Source organism: Schistocerca cancellata, chromosome 1 (assembly GCF_023864275.1).
Source record: "Schistocerca cancellata isolate TAMUIC-IGC-003103 chromosome 1, iqSchCanc2.1, whole genome shotgun sequence".
Classification (NCBI taxonomy): Eukaryota; Metazoa; Arthropoda; class Insecta; order Orthoptera; family Acrididae; genus Schistocerca; species Schistocerca cancellata.
The window spans coordinates 1,036,028,901-1,036,050,174 of NC_064626.1; the positions used below are offsets into that span (position 1 = coordinate 1,036,028,901).

General features: G+C 43.9%; 1 protein-coding gene across 2 annotated transcripts in view; it reads right to left on the reverse strand.

Annotated features, from left to right (window-relative positions):
* LOC126089920 (mediator of RNA polymerase II transcription subunit 30-like) overlaps positions 1–21,274 on the reverse strand; it is a 124,364-nt gene that overhangs the window by 40,572 nt on the left and 62,518 nt on the right. The gene's annotated exons all lie outside the window — the stretch shown is intronic.

The following is a 21,274-nucleotide window of genomic DNA, read 5'->3' on the forward strand; positions in this document are numbered from 1 at the left end:
CTCATATTAAGCTTTTGGAGACAATACAGTTAATAAATTACATTCTTTAGAAAATGATGGAAGCACAGAAAAGGAATGAGAATTACTGCTAGATCAATAGTAAAGCAGACCAATATATATGGCAGTAGTAGGTAGGTAGTTGTTGGCTGCCCCAACTGCTGATTGGGTTACTGAAACCAAATGTTTCTGTTGTCCGTTGGCAATTTTACCATCATTTCGTGAGCAAGACAACATGGAACTCATCAAGCCAGAAAGAGGGTTTGATATTAACAAAAATACTAGCTATGTTTTGAAACTTACATTGTATTATTTTACCTTTTAACCAATTTCAATGTAATTACTTTTAAAATTCATGGCGAACCTTCAGCTGTCCTTTATTTTGCACAATGTGCTTTGCTACTAGTTTCAGTCAAATGACAATTATTAAGCATAAGCTGGTATGAATGGCTGGGAAGTTATAGTATAAGAAAAGTAACTTGCTATTTTGACCCCACCACAGTAGCAATTTTTTTTTTGTGGCAATAATAGCTGTATACAACAGATTTCGTAAGGACGCAAAGATCATGATGACAGCTAGTCACACAACGAGCTGAGCATGTGACTAGCTGTCTTTGTGATCTTTGCTTCTTTATGACATCTATTGTACATGGCTATTACTGTAAAAAATTTTGTAGAACTATGGTGAGCTCAAAACAGCAAATTACTTTTATTATACTCCAATTTCCCAGCCGTTCATAGCAGCTTATGCTTAATAATGGTCATTTAACCGAAACTAGTAGTGAGGTGCATTGTGAAAATAAAGGGCATCTGAAGGTTCACTATGAATTTTAATAATTATTTGGCCTGCAAACATACATAAATAATTCCCATGTCACTTAGAAACTTAATTTTCTGAGACCACTCCCCAAATAATAGTGTCTCAAAAGTCTTCTCATAGTGGACTACCAACAACTATGGAGAAGATAGAGTGGTACTAACCATAAAGAGGACACCTTGAGTTGCAGAGAGGACTGTTGCAGAAAAGACTGTTACATACAAGCTTTTGGTCAAAGCCACCTTCAGGAAAGAAAAATGCACAAACCCCCCCCCTCCTCTCTCTTACAAAAAAAAAAAAAAAATAGCAGGGCTCAGATGGGCAGAGAGGGATCAGTGTTGGCTGGCAGAGCATGCAGGGACTAGAGATGTCAGGACAGGGACAACACATACAGCATTGGGAGGCTGTGGGGAAGGGAGAGGGAGGAAGAGGAGAGTAAAGGAAAAAATGGGGAGCGGAAAGAAGAGTGAGCAGAGGAGGAGAAAAGACTGGTGGACACACCAACAGATAGCAGCGCACAATTAGTGTAAAGGGAGGCGAATTGTGAGGATGTGACAAGATAGAGGACAAAAACTCTTCAGTGGAGGATGTGGGGACAGTTTCCCCTCCCTTAGTCCAATCCCCATCTCCCAACTCACTTCCCCACCCTCACTTCGCATTGATCCCTGCCAATGATCCACCAATACATTCCCCTTCTCTGCTCCTCTCCTTCCCATTCCTTTTTTACCTTCCCTCCCTCCCCCACAGTCTCCCTAAACTGCACTGGATAGCACTGTCTGCTATCTGTAGAACCCTGCACACTGCCAGGCAGTTACAGTATTACCACAAACCTTTTATTATGTGCTGGACTATTATGTAAATGAGCTGGAATATCAGACTGGGCAGGATTCACACTTGGCTCACACTGTCAGTAGTAAGTTTCATACCATAGATTGCTCTGTTTCTCTGACAATTTCTGGACTCGAGTTTCGGGCTCATTTCAAGATCATTGTATAAAGAACTATGAATTCCAGCTCATTAAGAAACACACTGAAGCTATGTAGTTTAATGGTAACACTACAGCATTTTGCATTTCGGTAGCTGAACAAAACGAGTGATCAGTATAGAAAAAGATGAACTACTACTTTCAATCGGAAAGTAACCATAATACATTCAATCCCCAGAATCTTCTTGTGGAAAGTTATTCATAAAACAGCTGGCACTATATACACTCTCGGAAATTGAAATAAGAACACCGTGAATTCATTGTCCCAGGAAGGGGAAACTTTATTGACACATTCCTGGGGTCAGATACATCACATGATCACACTGACAGAACCACAGGCACATAGACACAGGCAACAGAGCATGCACAATGTCGGCACTAGTACAGTGTATATCCACCTTTCGCAGCAATGCAGGCTGCTATTCTCCCATGGAGACGATCGTAGAGATGCTGGATGTAGTCCTGTGGAACGGCTTGCCATGCCATTTCCACCTGGCGCCTCAGTTGGACCAGCGTTCGTGCTGGACGTGCAGACCGCGTGAGACGACGCTTCATCCAGTCCCAAACATGCTCAATGGGGGACAGATCCGGAGATCTTGCTGGCCAGGATAGTTGACTTACACCTTCTAGAGCACGTTGGGTGGCACGGCATACATGCGGACGTGCATTTGTCCTGTTGGAACAACAAGTTCCCTTGCCGGTCTAGGAATGGTAGAACGATGGGTTCGATGACGGTTTGGATGTACCGTGCACTATTCAGTGTCCCCTCCACGATCACCAGTGGTGTACGGCCAGTGTAGGAGATCGCTCCCCACACCATGATGCCGGGTGTTGGCCCTGTGTGCCTCGGTCGTATGCAGTCCTGATTGTGGCGCTCACCTGCACGGCGCCAAACACGCATACGACCATCATTGGCACCAAGGCAGAAGCGACTCTCATCGCTGAAGACGACACGTCTCCATTCGTCCCTCCATTCACGCCTGTCGCGACACCACTGGAGGTGGGCTGCACGATGTTGGGGCGTGAGCGGAAGACGGCCTAACGGTGTGCGGGACCGTAGCCCAGCTTCATGGAGACGGTTGCGAATGGTCCTCGCCGATACCCCAGGAGCAACGGTGTCCCTAATTTGCTGGGAAGTGGCGGTGCGGTCCCCTACGGCACTGCGTAGGATCGTACGGTCTTGGCGTGCATCCGTGCGTCGCTGCGGTCCGGTCCCAGGTCGACGGGCACGTGCACCTTCCGCCGACCACTGGCGACAACATCGATGTACTGTGGAGACCTCACGCCCCACGTGTTGAGCAATTCGGCAGTACGTCCACCCGGCCTCCCGCATGCCCACTATACGCCCTCGCTCAAAGTCCGTCAACTGCACATACGGTTCACGTCCACACTGTCGCGGCATGCTACCAGTGTTAAAGACTGCGATGGAGCTCCGTATGCCACGGCAAACTGGCTGACACTGACGGCGGCGGTGCACAAATGCTGCGCAGCTAGCGCCATTCGACGGCCAACACCGCGGTTCCTGGTGTGTCCGCTGTGCCGTGCGTGTGATCATTGCTTGTACAGCCCTCTCGCAGTGTCCGGAACAAGTATGGTGGGTCTGACACACCAGTGTCAATGTGTTCTTTTTTCCATTTCCAGGAGTGTAGAAGTTATGGATAATTATGCTGCAAATGAGACAACTACCACAAACTTACAAGCATTAGTAATCTGCACATCTCTTTATGGAAACTCAACTAATGAACATCCAAAGAGCAACAAAAATTCTACAATGCTAATTAACATTCTTCGCTGTCTCAGTTGAGCCCAGATGTTGCGGCTGCATACAGCTCTACCCATCAGGCATGGTGAAAGGACAGTCTTAAATCACAGACTTGGGTACAGCTTTGCATATCTGGCTCAGAGACGACACCACATGATCGCCGTTACACGCACCATACACTGGCCCATATGAAGCTCTGGTGAAAGGAAAGAATACCTTCACTATTGATCAAAATGGCAGGCATGAAAAACATACACCTGCCTGCCTCAACAGGGAAGACTCTCAGAAGCTCAGTTCTGGTTGCAAACACTCATCACAGAACAACATGGCAGTCAATCAAATAATGCAGTAGGACAACACCAATCAGCCAGCAGGTGTTGTGACACAAACACCCTGACCAGTTATCACGAGGGCAGGCCAACAAGTTAAGCACCAGTACCCCAACATGCCTAGGGCACCACGTTTAAAGGGCATGGGGGCAAGGGGGGTCTGTAGTGCACCAACAAAGTACTGTGTGCACTACTACTCTCAACGACTTTCAGACTCCACAACCACTACCTCATTCCCAAAACACCTTCCTAACTAAATTGTAACACACAACTGCTACTCCTTTGAAGGGACAGTATGCTAAAAATCCATCGCACAGCCATAGGCACCCCTTCTATGCCTATCTATTTATGGGCCATCTAGAGGAAATCTTCCTAAGCCTCCCATAACCCCAAATTCCTGGTATGGTTCTGGTCCATTAATGAAATCTTCAAGCTCTGGACCCAGGGCCAGAACATCCTATCCTTATTCCTTCACAACCACAACACCTTCTCTTCCATCCACATCACTTGGTCCTGCTAAATCCAGCATGCCACCTTCCTGGTTGGTGACAGTGCTCTGACAGTTCGATCCACACCTCTGTCCACATTAAACCCACCAACCTACCAACATTACTTGTATTTTCATTCCTTTCCACACAAAAAAAATCCTTTCATATAACCTGGCCACCCAGGGACAGCATACGTCAGTGATGGGAGCTTGCTTGCCCAGTATGATGGGCTCACTAAGGCCTTCACAGGCAGACACTAACCCCCAAACCTTAACTGCAAACAGATTCCTCATGCCATATCCCTGCACACCTCCAATCTTCCCACCACCTCCAAGAACCAGCTACTGAAGAGGGCCCCCTTTGTCACCCAACACCAACACAGACTGGAACAACTGTATCATATCCTTCATCAGCGCTTTGATCACGTTATCAGCATGCCCCGAAACCAGGGACATCCTACCTAACATCTTTCCAAACTCTCTAAGTGATGTTCCATCATCCAGCGAACTCCAAAACATTGCAGTCCATCCATACGCCACTCCCAACACCAATCCCTTGCCACAGGGATCATATTACTGTGGAAGACCCAGGTGCAGGACCTGCCAATCTGCCCACCCAGCACTTTCTATTCCAGTCCTGTCACAGGCTTATCCTACACCATAATTCACAACCTGGGCCATTTGGATCCTTCCTTCCCTCCACCAGCTTTTCTGAACTGTGCAGACTGGAGCTATCATTGTAACACATTCTCCACTTCCAAAATCATTCTGGCCTCAACATATAGTTCTACTGCCCTCGCACCTTCCACACAACTGCTTCCGCCTGCTCTGTCCTGCCACCTCACAGTTCACCTCCCTTTACCCTCATTGTGCACTGCTCTCTGCCAGTGCATTCACCAGTTTCTCCCCTTCTCTATTCCTCTCCTTTCCACTCTCCGTTTTCCCCCCTCCTCTCCCTCCTGATATTGTGCCTGTCAGTCCTGTCCTCCCAACTCTAGTCCCTGCAAGCTATGCCAGGCAGCACCAATTCCTCTTCCTCCACCTGTGTTCTGCTACTACTACCCTTCCCCACCATATTCCAGATTGTTGCTCCCATTCAATGTGTTTCCATTGTTGTCTGGCAGGAGAAGCCCAAGATAGCTGTCATGTGTGTTTGAGGTGTGCTTGTTTGTGCAAATCTGAGTCTTTTTCTGATGCAGACTTTGGTCAAAAGGTTATATGTAACAGTCTTTTCAGAATGCCTATCTGCAATTCAAGGTGTCATCTTGATGGTGATTAGTAACCATCCTTCGAACAATACTGTTAACATTTCAACATCGACTTTCCATTGTTAGATATCATTAAATCTTAGTTTTCAGACTTTGTCTTGCATTTGATGTATTAGTGTTGAGTCTGTTTTAAACATGAATTGTAGTGTACTTGACTGTTACTCTCAATTCTACATTTACCACTGCTTAACAATTTATTACCTACCAAACTGGCACATGACAGCTACCAATCCACTAAGTGTGGGAACTCTACAGTCTGCAACTCTTAATACTTTCTCTTACCTATTCATTTGCCTTCATTTTATCTCTGATTACTGACAAACACGCTTCAATCTTCTACTTTCCCCTCCGAAAGAACACACACAGTAGTTTTCCATAAAAGATGTGCAGTATCATTATTTTTCCATTTTAACAAACTGAGTATGCAAGGCTACATTATAAACAACATATGGGAAGTACACAGTTTGGTAATAACTGTGTTATAGCATCAGCCCAATATGACAAGAGGCACACATCCACCAGCAGAGGTTTCTTGTATACAGAGCTTGTAGGTCATTCAGCTTCATCCTGCACTATTTGCCATAACCTAACTAACCTAGGCCTCTTCTGGCTGCATGGTAAGAGCTGCAGGTACAACCACACTATGTACTTACGAAACCTTGTTCAGTAGAAACCATATACTGGTGATTTATGATGCTTAGTTACGTTACGAGCATGTGGAAAACACTGAGTGTTTAGATTTTCAAAATAGTGACCAATATCTAAAGTTGTTCAGATCAAATGTATCCCAGTAAAAGGAAGACACAGCTCCTGAAAAAGAATCCTACTTTTTCATAAATGTGTCTCTCTTCTTTGTGAAGGTATGTTAATAAGTATCATCTTTTGCAACTGAATATGTGTTTTGTCTCGCTTAAACCATTCCACAAATCATTAATGACATTTTGCCAATTTAATGTTTTATTCATGGTAGTTTCTGTTCATGCTGTGGAATCAGTTTCCTGACTTGATTCTTGTCTTGTGCCAACCTCTTCGTCTCCAATTATTCCATTCTCTGCTTCCCTTGCAGGTTTTACCTTTTACAGCTTCCTCTCATACCACGGATGTTGTACCTTTATGTCTCAATGCAAGTCCTATCTTCCTGTCCCTGCTTCTTACCAGTGTCTTCCGTGAGTTTCCTTTGTCACTGATTCTGCAGAGGACTTCCTCATCAGTCCACCTAATTTGCAACATACTTCTATAACGCCACATCTCTAACACTGTGATTCTCTTCTTTTCTGATTTCCTTAGAGTTGATGACATACATTTCCAGAAATTTCGTCTGCAGATTAAGGGGAGAGGGGATGGGGGTGGGAGTAAGAGGTCACATCCATGACATTGACTGAAAATGTCCATTTTCAATTTATTTTTAATTTATTAGTAGAACTCATGGGCAAAGTTTCAATGCTGAAATCATATCCGAAGTGCCTGAAAAATAAATGTGCAACACAATCTTCCTGCCGGGACCACTTTTTGAAGAAACACTTCAATATGTACAGGCTCAGTGGATAACAACTCCCACATTCAAAAGGAGAAGATTCTAAATATTATTCTAGATCTTGCCACCCCACTTACAGGTTTCTTGCCAATTCTGAACTTCTAAAAAGTGTGCTCCTGGTAAAACCCAGAATCCAAATGAGAGTCTAAATTCCCTTATATGGAAACAATGCCCCAAACCACATTTGCATCAGCTACAGTTGTCAAAATCTTAACTTATGATGCAGTTCTTGTATTTAACAATGAAAATGTGGGGAGAATGAATGTTTTAGAGAGACTGGGCATTAAGACGGGAAATTTCATCTGAGACATCTTGAGAAAAATATATTTACAGCACCTCTCTAGAGCTGAAAAGACAGTTGAAGCCCTGGTAAACGAAAGAAAGCCGAACAAGAAACCAGAATAGAAGCCTCAAAGCGGAGGGGGCCCCTGAGAATGTATATGGGGCCGTCTGAAATGGTGACCTAAGGAAAAAAAGTTAGGATGAACTTTAAATGCATTTCGTTGAAATTGGGTTTTTTAAAAGTTTTTGTACCTTTTTCTCAGAATTTATGAAGGCTAGAATTGTGAAATTTTGTACACTTATTTCCATAAACCCAATAAAATTTTTCTCAAGGGTAAACTTTGAAATTCTGCATGTAAGGTGAGATACGGGGCAAAGTGCTCGGAATTTTGCAGGAATTTTATCTGATACTTACAAACTAGTAATTATTTTTTAAAGAATTATCCTATGAAATATATTAAAAACCCTCATAAGACAAGCTTACAATATGCAAAAAGATTAAACATATAAAATTTTGTAGAAAGCTCTAACAGTTCTCTAGAAAAAGACATATACTATTTGATGAAAATAAAATTTCTTAATTCCGTAAAAAATGTTAAATATGTACACAGGGTGAAAAGTATTTAAACCGACAAACTCGGGGAGGTTGTAGGGGACATCAAAACAAATATTTTTCCCTAATGTCATATTTTCCTATGAGGAGTATTTAAACCGGTAAAGGAAGATTTCTCTGGCAGCAAATTAATTAAATCAACAAACATTTTTCCATTTTTTCATGACCAAGAGACAACACAACACAATTTCAATTACAGTAGATTTTCAAAAATGCCTCCATTGACACGTAAAGAAAGGTTACACTATCGGATCATGTTCTGTCTGACACAGGCAAAAACCTCAGGAGTATCCTGAGTTGTTCCTGCTGCTGCTACTATCCGGGCAACCAGATCCTCTTCTGATGCAGCAGGAGTTGCGTAAACAAGGTTGTGCATCAGTCCCCACACAAAAAAAGTCCAGAGAGGACATATCTGGGGATCGAGCAGGCCATAGTACAGGACCACCTCTGCCAATCCACATTTCTGGGAACCGTCTGTCCAGGAATCGAAGCATACGACGACTGAAATGTGCCGGTGCCCAGTCTCATTGGAACCACATGCGTTTTCTTGTAGGGAGTCTTCCAGCAATTCTGGCAACACTAGCGAGAAAATTTTAACAGTGCCTGCCATTTAATGGCCTAGGTAGCAGATACAGTCCAATTAAACAGTCCCCAACAATATCGATCCACACATTAACAAAGAACCGCACTTGAGCGCTAGTAACTGTGGCATGTTGGTTATCCTCACTCCAAACATGCGAATTGTGCATGTTGAAAACACAATCACGCCTGAACATTGCTTCATCGGTAAACAACACAGAGGATGGAAATTTAGGGTGCATTTCACACTGTTCCAGATACCACTGTGAAAACTGTGCTCTGGGTGGATAATCAACTGGTTTCAGGTTGTGGACACGCTGTAAGTGAAATGGACGTCATAATTGCTCTCAAAGGTCTGTTCTTACATTCGTTTGATTCGTCCCCATGTTACGTGCAATTGCACGAGTGCTGATTGAAGGATCCCACTCCAAATGCTGCAAGACAGCTTCCTCAAATTGCAGCGTTCTTACCGTGCGACGGTGTCCCTGTCCAGGTAATACGCTAAATGACCCGGTCTCATGCAGATGTTGATACACAGCAGCAAAGGTCGTATGATGCGAGATACAGTGATTAGGATGATATTGTTGATAAACCCGCTGTACAGCTCATCTGTTTTAGTGCGCTACGTAGTAATGAAGATCGTAATACGGCCTCTAACAACTGAAGAGCGTAATACGGCCTCCACCGGTTTAAATAATCCTCATAGGAAAAACTGACATTCCTGAAAAATATTTGTTTTTATGTCCCCTACAACCTCCCAGAGTTTGTCGGTTTAAATACTTTTCACCCTGTATGCAAGCCAAGGACCTAAACAGTAAATATATTAATTTCATGTGAAGCATGGTACATAATTTCACTATTGTACTTTGAAACTGTGGATTTGGTGCATCTTTTAAATAGTTTGTGGTCTTCATGAATGTCCCTCCTTAAGGCTTATGTTTGAAACTGGTATACTACTTTTAGCTAGGAATTCTCTCTGTTTGTGCTCGTCTGGTAGCTATGTCATTGCTTTGGCATGTATTATTTGCTTCCAAGGTAGCAGAATTCCGCAACTTCGTCTATTTCACGGTCACCAAATTTGATCTTAATGTTATTGCTTATCTCATTACTGTTACTCCTTGTTTCTTTCCTTTTTCTTCTGTTTATCTCAATCCATATTCTGTACTCACTAGAATGATCATTCCACTCAACATATTCTGTAATTATTCTTTACTTTCACTGAGGATAGCTAAGTCATCAGAGAATCTTATGACTGATATCCATTCAGCATGAATTTTAATCCCACTCCTGAAAATTTCCTTTGTTTCTGTCATTGCTTCTGCACTGTTAGATTGAACAGGAGGGGCTAAAAGGCCGCACTCCACGTTACACCCTTTTTAAACTGAGTGCTTTGTTCTTGGTCTCCCATTCTTATTATCCCCTCTTGGATTTTGTACACATTGCATACTAACTGTATTTCCCAAAGTCCCACCTACTTTCCTGAGAATTTTGAACATCTTGCTGTATGTTACATGGTTGAATGCTCTGTCATGTCGACATATCTTATGAACATGTCCTGATTTATCTTCAGTCTTACTTCCATTATCAAATTCAATGTCACAACTGCCTCTGCTCCCTGGCACTTATCTTTCTTAAAGCCAACTGATAATCATATAAGAGGTTGCAGTTTTCTGCCTTATTTGATCACAAATCTTCCGAAGCTCTGTTGAGCTCTGAGTAACACAATCTCCCATGTCTTCCATATCATCTCCTGCTTTTGTTCTAGCACATCAGACAAATCATTATCCTTGTAGATGCCTTCAATAATGTACTCTTTCACCTACCACTCTCCCCTCTGCTCTCCTCAGTGGAATTCCTACTGCATTCTTAATGTTGCCTTTTAACTTAACCAGAGATGGTTTTGGCTCTTCTACTGTGTGACTGAAACGTCGTGCACATAAAAAGTAATCAAGTGTGTATGTACATATATTATTTTGTTACTCATGCCCATTGTTTATAAGGTACGGTCAAAATAGTTACCACGAGCCTGGGGTACCGGGTTCGATTCCTGGCGGGGACAGAGATTTCACCTGCCTCGAGATGACTGGGTGTGTGTTGTCGTCATTTCATCATCACTCGTGGAAGTGGCGAGATTGGACTGAGCAAAGGCTGGGAATTTGTACAGGTGCTGATAACTGCATAGTTGGGCACCACACAAACCAAACAACATCATCATCATCATCATCATCATCATCATCATCATCATCATCATCATCATCATCATAATAGTTACCCTGTTCAGTAATGCATGCATGGACACTCTTTTACCCGTGTCTGAAGCCACTCTGCAGAGCACAATGACAGTGTTAATCTTTATTTTTGCCAGAGTATGCTGCCTGTTTTTATAGCCAAATCCTTGATTTCTGACTATTCACATATCCAGTAACGTGAATAAAACACAATCCAATTCTGCAATTCCAATGACCAAAACCACATGCATTATACTGGACATTTTTCTGTATCTGGCACCCTCAATTCCTGCACTCTAACATAAACGCGACATTTTAACTTCTGCACCACTTTGTGAGCACTATTGGATGAAATCTGAGACTGGGCAGCGTCTCTTCAAACTTTCGGAAGGAAAATGCAGCGTCAGATTCCTCACCCCAGCCAGTTTAGCTTCTGTCAAAACGGCAGGTCCCTTGGGCCTCTTCTTGTCTGCAACTGATCTGCATTCCCACAACCTGATGATTAATCTCGTTATAGCTCAACTGTTCAGCACTGCAGCATTTGGATATTTCCCACAAGCTGTGTTTACAAAATGTATGTATGAATGATCGGCAAACTATCATTCAACAATGAAAACACATTGGTATTAGGAAAACTTTTACCAAGCAATGCATTGCTCAACACTAGAAATGTCTTATGTCTTATGACCTGTACCTGTTACACTGGCATCTTCATTTGTTGCTGGTAATACATAACTGGCACTGGCTGATCAAACAAGTGATTAATTTATAAAACAAGACACCATCAGCTTGGTGTCAAACAAGGCACTCACTTTATTAATGTAAAACTAAGCACGGTAGGTGAGAGGAAGCCATATTTCCTAAGAAATATAAGTGTTTAATTAATACTATTAACTACTGCAGTATTTTGACAACAGGTAAATTTAATGGACAGTTCCAAGTAATGAAGAAAACATCAAGTTTCAAATTTCAGAGAGATCATTCTTTTGTTGAAATGTACCACTGCCGTAGTGCTCTTCTCAGCAAGGGATGGAGGAATGCCTTTAACATCAAGTAACAACAACATACCTCTATTTTTAAATCAACTAAATGTACTTCATTGAAACAGGACTATATTGTATCTATAGGAACAAATGCAGCAAAATTATTGCTACAAAATCTGAAAAACATATGGATAGAATTGGCCAGATGAATTTTGCGTTCTTTCCCTTTTACTACCCCTAGAAATGGTTCTTTCCTGCAAACTCCACTGTTTCAGAATTATTTTTAGCCCTTAAATTATACTTATTTTAGGTCTGTATTTCCAGTATCAAAAGATTTATCCACTACAACTTTTCTTGCAGCATTCTGTTTAAGCTTTTTACTTTATTTTTCAAACGATTTTCTTTAACTAACTCTGCACATTTTCCAGTTTTTTATATAGGTTTCTAGTTAGTTTGTTTTCTTTTCTTTTGCTTTGTTTTGGGGCGCAAAAGCAAGTAGGGTAATACACACCCATGTCAGGACTGTAGAACATGAAGACAACAAAATGATTTAAAAACGAGTACAAGGTAAGCTCAATCAACTGAAAGAAATAAAGACAGCTAAAAACTGGGACTTGGTGAAAGGACCACAAAATATGTAATAGAGAAGTGGAGGTCCTGAACTAAAGACTGAATGTCCTTTGCCATATTGCTACAAGAGATAGAAAGTAAAATGTGTTCAACAGCCCACACATCATTCGCTAAAACAGCCGATAACTCAGATAGCAAACATAAATGACAACATAAGTAGTTAAAAAGCAAATGGCAAACTGTCAGAGGTTGAGGGCAATGAGCACAAAGTGGTGGGGGAGCAACACTTAAATGGCAATGCTAAGAAGACAATGCCCAATACACAACCTAGCTAAAATGATCTCAAGGCAAGAGGAGGCCACCTCAAGCTGCTGGGAGAGGCTTAAATCCCCAGAGCTTGTTTTCATGAAGGGAGGACCAGTGGTGATGCCAAAGTGACACCACCTGCTAACAGATGACAACACTGAGATCATCAGAGGGAATGGAAGAATTAGCAGGCCGAGTTACTTGGACTGCAGCCTTGGCAGCAGCCTCGTTTCTCATCAGACCGACGTGCCCAGGAACGTACATAAACATTACAGTGGCTACATCAAGAGTGAGCAAGTGACAGCTTTCCTGAACTGGTTGTACTAAGGGATGGATGGTGTACAGCATACAGAGGCTCTAAAGGGCACGGAGTGTCAGAGCAGATGACGCAATTTGAAAGCCTGTGTAACCAGATGTAGCATGTGGCCTGATATGAGGTGAAGAGCTCTGCCATAAATAAAGAGCAGGGTTCCAGAAGCCGATACAAAAAATCATTGGTGCCAATGACAAAGGCACACCTAACATGGTCAGTCCAAGGGCCATCAGTGTGCACAAAGATACTATTGTGACATTTCATGCAAAGGTCATGAAACTTAAGGCGATAGAGCGATGCTGGAGTAGTGCCCTAAGGAAAAGAATGAAGGTCAAGGTGAAAATGGGCCACTGCACAAAGTCAAGGTAGTGAAGGTGTCATACCTATTAGGAGGAAAGTGGCAGGTAGCATGAAGTTCAGCTGCCAGAATTAGAGCCTAAAGCGAACTCCAGAAGGTAACAGAAGAGGGACACATCCTATATTGGCAATCAAAGGACTCATGGAAGTAGGAAGCATAGGATGGGCGACTAAGGGTGGCAGACACAGGGCATGCATATCTGCTGAGGAGAAAGTTGCAGTGTGTGACAGTGATAGTTCAGCAACTCTTGCAGACACGTGGATCGAGCACAAAAGTTTCCTCTTGAGGATGAGCCCCATGAATTTTGTAGTTTCAACGAACAGAAGAGCAAGGGACCCAAGATGTAAAGATGGTGGAAGAAGCCATTTGTGCTGCCAGAAATTCATACAAATGGTTTTGTCAGTGGAAAAGCAACAGCCACTGTCAATGCTCCATGAGTAAAGACGAAGACACTGCTGAAGACGCCATGGGGAGCTGCATTAGAAGGCAAAATTGTCAACAAAATGGGAGCTGGAGATGCCTGGCAGTAGACAGATCATCATAGGGTTAGTGGCAATAGCAAAGAGGACAACACACAGGACAGAACCCTTAGGCACACTGTTTTCTTGGATAAAGGTGTCCGACAAGGCAGAATTCACATGTACCTTGGAAACACTGTCTTTTAAAACAGAGGCATGCAACCATGGAAGCCCCGCATGTAGGGTGTAAGGAGGATATCAGTACTCCAGCAAGTGTCGTAGGCTTTCTCCAAATTGAAAAACATGGCCACAGTCTTATTTCCGTAGGAAAACATTCACAATATGGGTTGACAAAGTGATGAGATGGTCAATCGCACAATAGCAGATTCAAAATCCACACTGTGCAGTATGCAGTAAATTGCGAGACTCTGGCCACCATACCAGCCGGGCACGAATCATACATTCCATCACCTTGCAATCATGGCTGGTGAGAGAAATAGGGCGATAACTGGAAGGAAGATGTTTGTCCTTATTGGGCTTAGGTACGGGGAATGACTGTGGCTTCATGCCAGTATCTGTTAAATGAGCCCTCTGCCTTGAAGTGATTGTACAAACGAAGGAGAAAGTGCTTGCCTGCAAGAGAGAGAGAGAGAGAGAGAGAGAGAGAGAGAGAGAGAGTTTCTGCAACATCTGAATGAACATTGTCCAGCCCTGTGGCAGAGGATCGGGATGAAGTGAGTGCATGATCTAGTTCCCTTGTAAGAAAGGTGGCACTGTAGCTCTCACGATTCTGAGAAGAGAAAGGCATCACCCAAGCCGCCTCCACTCGTTCCTGATGGAGGAAGGCAGGTTGACAGTGGGTGGAACTCGAAATCTCCAAGTCGTTTAAGATAGAAACAGGGTCTACTACAACATCTCCTACTGTCAGGCCGGAAATTGGGGAATGGACCTTGGTCCCAGACGTCCATTGGAGGTTGGCCCACATGACAAGAGGGAGTGAAACTTAACATATCTAGTAAAGGAAATCCAACTACCTTTTTTGCTATCTTGAAGAATGCAACAACACTGTGCACACAGGTGTTAATGACCAATGCAGTTTGCCATCACAGGATGGTGGTTAAACATGCGGAGAGCACATCTCCACGCACGAATTGCATTGTGCAATGCCTTAGTCCACCAAGACACTGGGCCATGGTGCAGTAAAGAGGAAGTGTGAGAAATGGAACATTCTGCAGTGGTAAGGATAACATTTATACATTATTCTACCTTATCATCAGAATTGGGGAAACAATGTTTGTTGAAGGTTGCCAGTGAGGAGTAAAGCTTCCAGTCAGCCTTAACAAACTGACATTTGGTTGTGCACATAGGCGGGATAGGAGTCAGCAAACAGACAGCAAATGGGAAATGGTCACTCAAATATGTCTCGACAGAAGGAGAGGCCCAAATGGGAACAGGTGTGTGGGGAGTCTGAAAGGAATGCGAGTGCTCCTGTGTTAACGCAGATGAAGTTAAGTTCACTAAAGTGGGCACCTCTCCGACAGGTTCTGGGAGAACCGCAAAGGGGATGGTGAACATTAAGCCATCAAGCAGCAGAAAGGGGTGAGGGAGTTGCCCAGTAAGCTGGAGGAAGTCTGCCCTTGTCACACCGAATGACGGAGGGATGTAAATGGCACAAAGGAATAAGGTCAGATGAGTAAGGAAAATGCGAACTGCAACAACTTGAAGTTGAGTAGTCAGGAAGATGGGTTGACTATGAATATCATCCTGGATGAGCAGCATGACTACCCATGAGATGAAATGCCGTCCTAAGGGATGGGGGATCAAAGCAGACCGGGAAGAAATGTGAGTGCGCAAAGCAGTCTTAAGGATGCAATTTTGTTTTCTGGAGGCAGAGAACAAGCACACAATGCGATTTCAAGAGCAGCCATAAGTCCTCTGTTGGATCGAAGACCACAAACATTCCATCGGAGGAGAGTCGTGAGGATACAAGGGGAGGAGGGAAAAAAATGACTGGTTGTCATCTCGACAGCTGCCGAGTGCCAGCCTTCGAAGATTTACTGGTGCAAGGCGCACAGGCTGGAGGATCCTGCTCCACGAGATCTACGGAGGCATCAGCATTCTCCTCTGTCAGTGTGTAAAGTCCAGGGCAGAAGAACGGTTGGTGATGCACACCGGCGACACGTAGGTATCAAGTAGCAACATTGTCTAAGAGGATCTCTGAGTTGGTGACGGTGAAGACCGTTTGCCTTGATTTCTTGGAGCCTTTCCATTTGGCAGAGGAAGACTCAGATGTTTGGTGGCTGGAGGGGCATAAGACTTCGCAGGATTATTCCTTCTGTCCTTTCTGGCCTGCCAATTGTTCAGCAGGTGACTTCACCCCGTGGGGTGAAAGTCTGGTGGCTTGTTGCACAGCTGTAGGAGGAGACTGAGATGCTACTGTGACACTGGGCTATTTTACAACTGCGGTGCTGAATTTGAGGTCACGTCCTTCATGGAGTGAGATGTAGCAAGAGTAGTACTGTAAGTGCTGGATAGTAGAATGCACAATTTCCGAATAGCGAAAAACTTGCGAGCGACCAGGTAAGGCACTAGTTCCTTCACCCGGATCCCCTGGGCAGCCCGTTTATCGAGATACACAAGAAAATCTTGGGAGGTGGCAGCATGTTCACCATTGCAATTAGTAATACACTCCTGGAAATGGAAAAAAGAACACATTGACACCGGTGTGTCAGACCCACCATACTTGCTCCGGACACTGCGAGAGGGCTGTACAAGCAATGATCACACGCACGGCACAGCGGACACACCAGGAACCGTGGTGTTGGCCGTCGAATGGCGCTAGCTGCGCAGCATTTGTGCACCGCCGCCGTCAGTGTCAGCCAGTTTGCCGTGGCATACGGAGCTCCATCGCAGTCTTTAACACTGGTAGCATGCCGCGACAGCGTGGACGTGAACCGTATGTGCAGTTGACGGACTTTGAGCGAGGGCGTATAGTGGGCATGCGGGAGGCCGGGTGGACGTACCGCCGAATTGCTCAACACGTGGGGCGTGAGGTCTCCACAGTACATCGATGTTGTCGCCAGTGGTCGGCGGAAGGTGCACGTGCCCGTCGACCTGGGACCGGACCGCAGCGACGCACGGATGCACGCCAAGACCGTACGATCCTACGCAGTGCCGTAGGGGACCACACCGCCACTTCCCAGCAAATTAGGGACACTGTTGCTCCTGGGGTATCGGCGAGGACCATTCGCAACCGTCTCCATGAAGCTGGGCTACGGTCCCGCTCACCGTTAGGCCGTCTTCCGCTCACGCCCCAACATCGTGCAGCCCACCTCCAGTGGTGTCGCGACAGGCGTGAATGGAGGGACGAATGGAGACTTGTCGTCTTCAGCGATGAGAGTCGCTTCTGCCTTGGTGCCAATGATGGTCGTATGCGTGTTTGGCGCCGTGCAGGTGAGCGCCACAATCAGGACTGCATACGACCGAGGCACACAGGGCCAACACCCGGCATCATGGTTTGGGGAGCGATCTCCTACACTGGCCGTACACCACTGGTGATCGTCGAGGGGACACTGAATAGTGCACGGTACATCCAAACCGTCATTGAACCCATCGTTCTACCATTCCTAGACCGGCAAGGGAACTTGCTGTTCCAACAGGACAATGCACGTCCGCATGTATCCCGTGCCACCCAACGTGCTCTAGAAGGTGTAAGTCAACTACCCTGCCAGCAAGATCTCCGGATCTGTCCCCCATTGAGCATGTTTGGGACTGGATGAAGCGTCGTCTCACGCGGTCTGCACGTCCAGCACGAACGCTGGTCCAACTGAGGCGCCAGGTGGAAATGGCATGGCAAGCCGTTCCACAGGACTACATCCAGCATCTCTACGATCGTCTCCATGGGAGAATAGCAGCCTGCATTGCTGCGAAAGGTGGATATACACTGTACTAGTGCCGACATTGTGCATGCTCTGTTGCCTGTGTCTATGTGCCTGTGGTTCTGTCAGTGTGATCATGTGATGTATCTGACCCCAGGAATGTGTCAATAAAATTTCCCCTTCCTGGGACATTGAATTCACGGTGTTCTTATTTCAATTTCCAGGAGTAAAGTTGGGAGAAGGATGTAGAGAGACTCCATTGTGAGCATGCCAACCACAGATTACACATTTGGCCGGGTATCGACAGGACATTCTATTTGGTTGTAATAAAGACACTGGTAGCAGTGCATCAGGTTCAGAATGTATGGTCGGACTGTGATAATTTCACAGCCTACTTTGATCTTTGAAGGAAGCATCACTTTCAAAAGTGAGAGAGTGCGTATTGGGCACCAAGGATTCATGTACCTTTTTCACCACCCAATGGACTGCCATGACACCCTGATCAGAGAGGTACTTTGGATTTCTGCCTTGGTCAGATCATCAAGCAGACTAGTGTAAGTAACACCATGGGGAGAATTCAGCATCCGATGGGCCTCAAAACAAACAAGACAGCCGCATAGGAGCAAAGCTCTAAGCAGTTGTTCCTGAGAATCAGAATGAGTCTCCAAAAGCGTAGTGCCACTGCATAAATGAGAGAAGGATTTCATAAGGCCAGCAATTGCATCAACACCTTTCTGGATAATAGATTTACCATAGCGAAGGACTGACCTCCTTCAGTATGTGAAACCATGAGGAACTGAGCAGCAGCTGGCAGGGTCTTTGAATCCATTTATGTTTAGTAGATGTTGACTGTGAAGATGATGATTGGCTCATTGCGAGAAAATCCCCCCCTAACTGCCAACATCTCTGATGGCATACTTCTTCCAACTGCCCCTCACGTCCCCCCCCCCCACCCCCCCCCCTCCCCCACTTCATCACATCCACCTTAGGCAATTGTTCACACCTCTCTAACACCAATCAGCATTTTGGGAAGGCGGCATCTCAGGCAATCACCCCTCCCTGGTCCTGGTCTGTACCTTGGGGGTACGTACGAACCCTAGCTGTCTGCCAGGGGCTGGGAACTGTGCATTACCCAGTCACCTATTACACTTCAGATGCATGGGCATGTCTTCAAAAGCATACAGGGAGGAAGAAAAAAATGAGGAACCTCAAAATGCCAAAGCAGAGGAAGGATAGGAGACGGGGAATGAATAAGAAAAAAAAGGAACAAAAATGGTGGAGAGATTGTTTTGATCTCAGCTACTGAAAATGCGGAACACATTTCCAAAAACATCTCAGCCATATTCCCCAAGGTAGGGGAAACAATAGCAAGAGGATAGACTTGCAGTGCAGAAGGGAAAAGATGCTATGAAGGCTGGGGACCTGTGGTAGCCAAGCACAAACCCACCGAAGAGCAGCAAGCAGCAGCAGGGGGCGGGGGGTGTGTTTCTAGTGCAATTCAGTTTTCTAGTAAACATTGATAATTTCTGAGCACTGCTGGTGAATTAAATAAAAACTTAGTTTCTACAGGATATCATATAACTCTGTTGGAAAATGCCTTTCTGAGCTTTACGCCTGAAATACTCCTCTGCGACACTGACAAGGAGGAGATTGGGTCAATAATTACATCACTGATGACTAAAGACTCATGGATATGATGGAGTGCCTAGCAGAATATTAAAGTACCTTGCTGCACATGTTAGCCCTGTATTTAGCCATATTTGTAATTTTTCCTTTAAGAATGGTTAGTATGTAAGGATAATTGATCATTTTATATCACATAATTTGCTATCAAGTGTACAGTTTGGCTTTAGAAATGGTTTAATAACTGAAAATGCTATGTTTTATTTTCTCTGTGAAGTGCTGGATGGATTAAACAAATGGTTTTGAAAACAGGCATTTTTTTTTATTTAAGTAAGGCATTTGATTGTGCTGATCACAAAATATTGCCCCAGCAGTTGGACCATTATGGAATACGGGTAGTAGCTCACAATTGGTTCACCTTTTACTTTAATAACAGACAGCATAATGTCATTATTCAGTGTTGAGAATAGCTATTACATGGGGTCTGAGTAGGTCACAGTCATATGGGGGGTGCCCCTGGGATCAGTGTTTGGGCACACCCGTTCCTTATTTATAGAAATGATATGCCCTCTAGTTTTACAGGTAATTCTAAAATATTTCTGTTTGCTGATGTCAGCTTGGTAGTAAAGGATGTTGTGTGCAAAATCGGCTCTGTTTCAAATAGTGCAGTTCATGACCTAGGTTCATGGTTTGCAGAAAATAAACTTGTGTATGTTCACGAACCTCTTGTTGACCCCTGTTCACTTATCTGGGTATTCTGACATAGGCCTCTCAATAAAAGTGTTCTTTACTGCCATTTCTTGTTAACAATATCAGCTTATTCCCAAGAATTAACCGCTTTCACTCAGTTAATACTAGGCAGAAATCCAACCTGCATTTGGATCACACTTCCTTGACTCTTGTGCAAAAAGGCGTGCAGTATACCGCTGCATCTATTTTCAGTACTTAAGATTAAATTCAATAATTAAGATTTTTTAATCTTAGCAGTAATCCAAGCACTTTCAAATCAAAACTGTAGAGTTCTCTCATGGGTCACTCCTACTGTGTCGAGGAGTTCTTTGATTAATTAAGCTGCTTCCTATGCTATATATTGTTGAATGTGTTTGCTTAAACTTACAGCTTGCCTTTTTGGGTTCATAAACATTTTATTTTATCTGTTATTAGTTTTATGTTATCTCATGTTCAGACACATTCCATGACCTTTGAGATTTGCTCCTCAAGTTGGAGCTATGGAACTAGATGTGTAAAATAAAAAATAAAATTTTTACAATTTTTATAATTATACTGCAAAGCCAGAGTAAAAATAATCTTGTTTTATAGAATTGAACTGACCTTTAAGATCCCTGAAAATCATCTGGACTTTCTTCTTCATCATCCTCCTACTACTACTACTCTTATCGGTTTTCTCTTCAAACAGAAGGTGGTCTTCACTGTCATCGGATGCGTTACTTATGCCTCACTTCTTGAAAGATTTAACCCTAAAGTCTTCTCTCACTCTAGATGACTGTTTTAACTAATGACACACTTGTTTGAATTTACGTCGTTTGAAAGCTTCCTTTGGTGTGAATTCATGTTGTGTTCCATCCATAATCCATTTTCCATTCCTCTCTCATATACACTTAAAATAATTTTTCTTCATCAAGGCATCAGGAGGTTGCAATTGTAAAGCAAGACCTCCCAGAATAAGAGCGAGCTTGCTTTTTTCCCCGTCTTCTCTTTCACAGAATTTTTCAAATTACTACTAAACTGATCCAGCACAAGAGAACTCTTCAATAAAGCTTCTTTCTTTCTCTCCCACACTGTTAATCCATAATTTCAAACCAGCTTCGTAAAACCCATCCTTTGTCATGAATGTGACCACCACCACCTGGCAGTATTTCTGAAGGTTTCGGCATTGTTTTGCA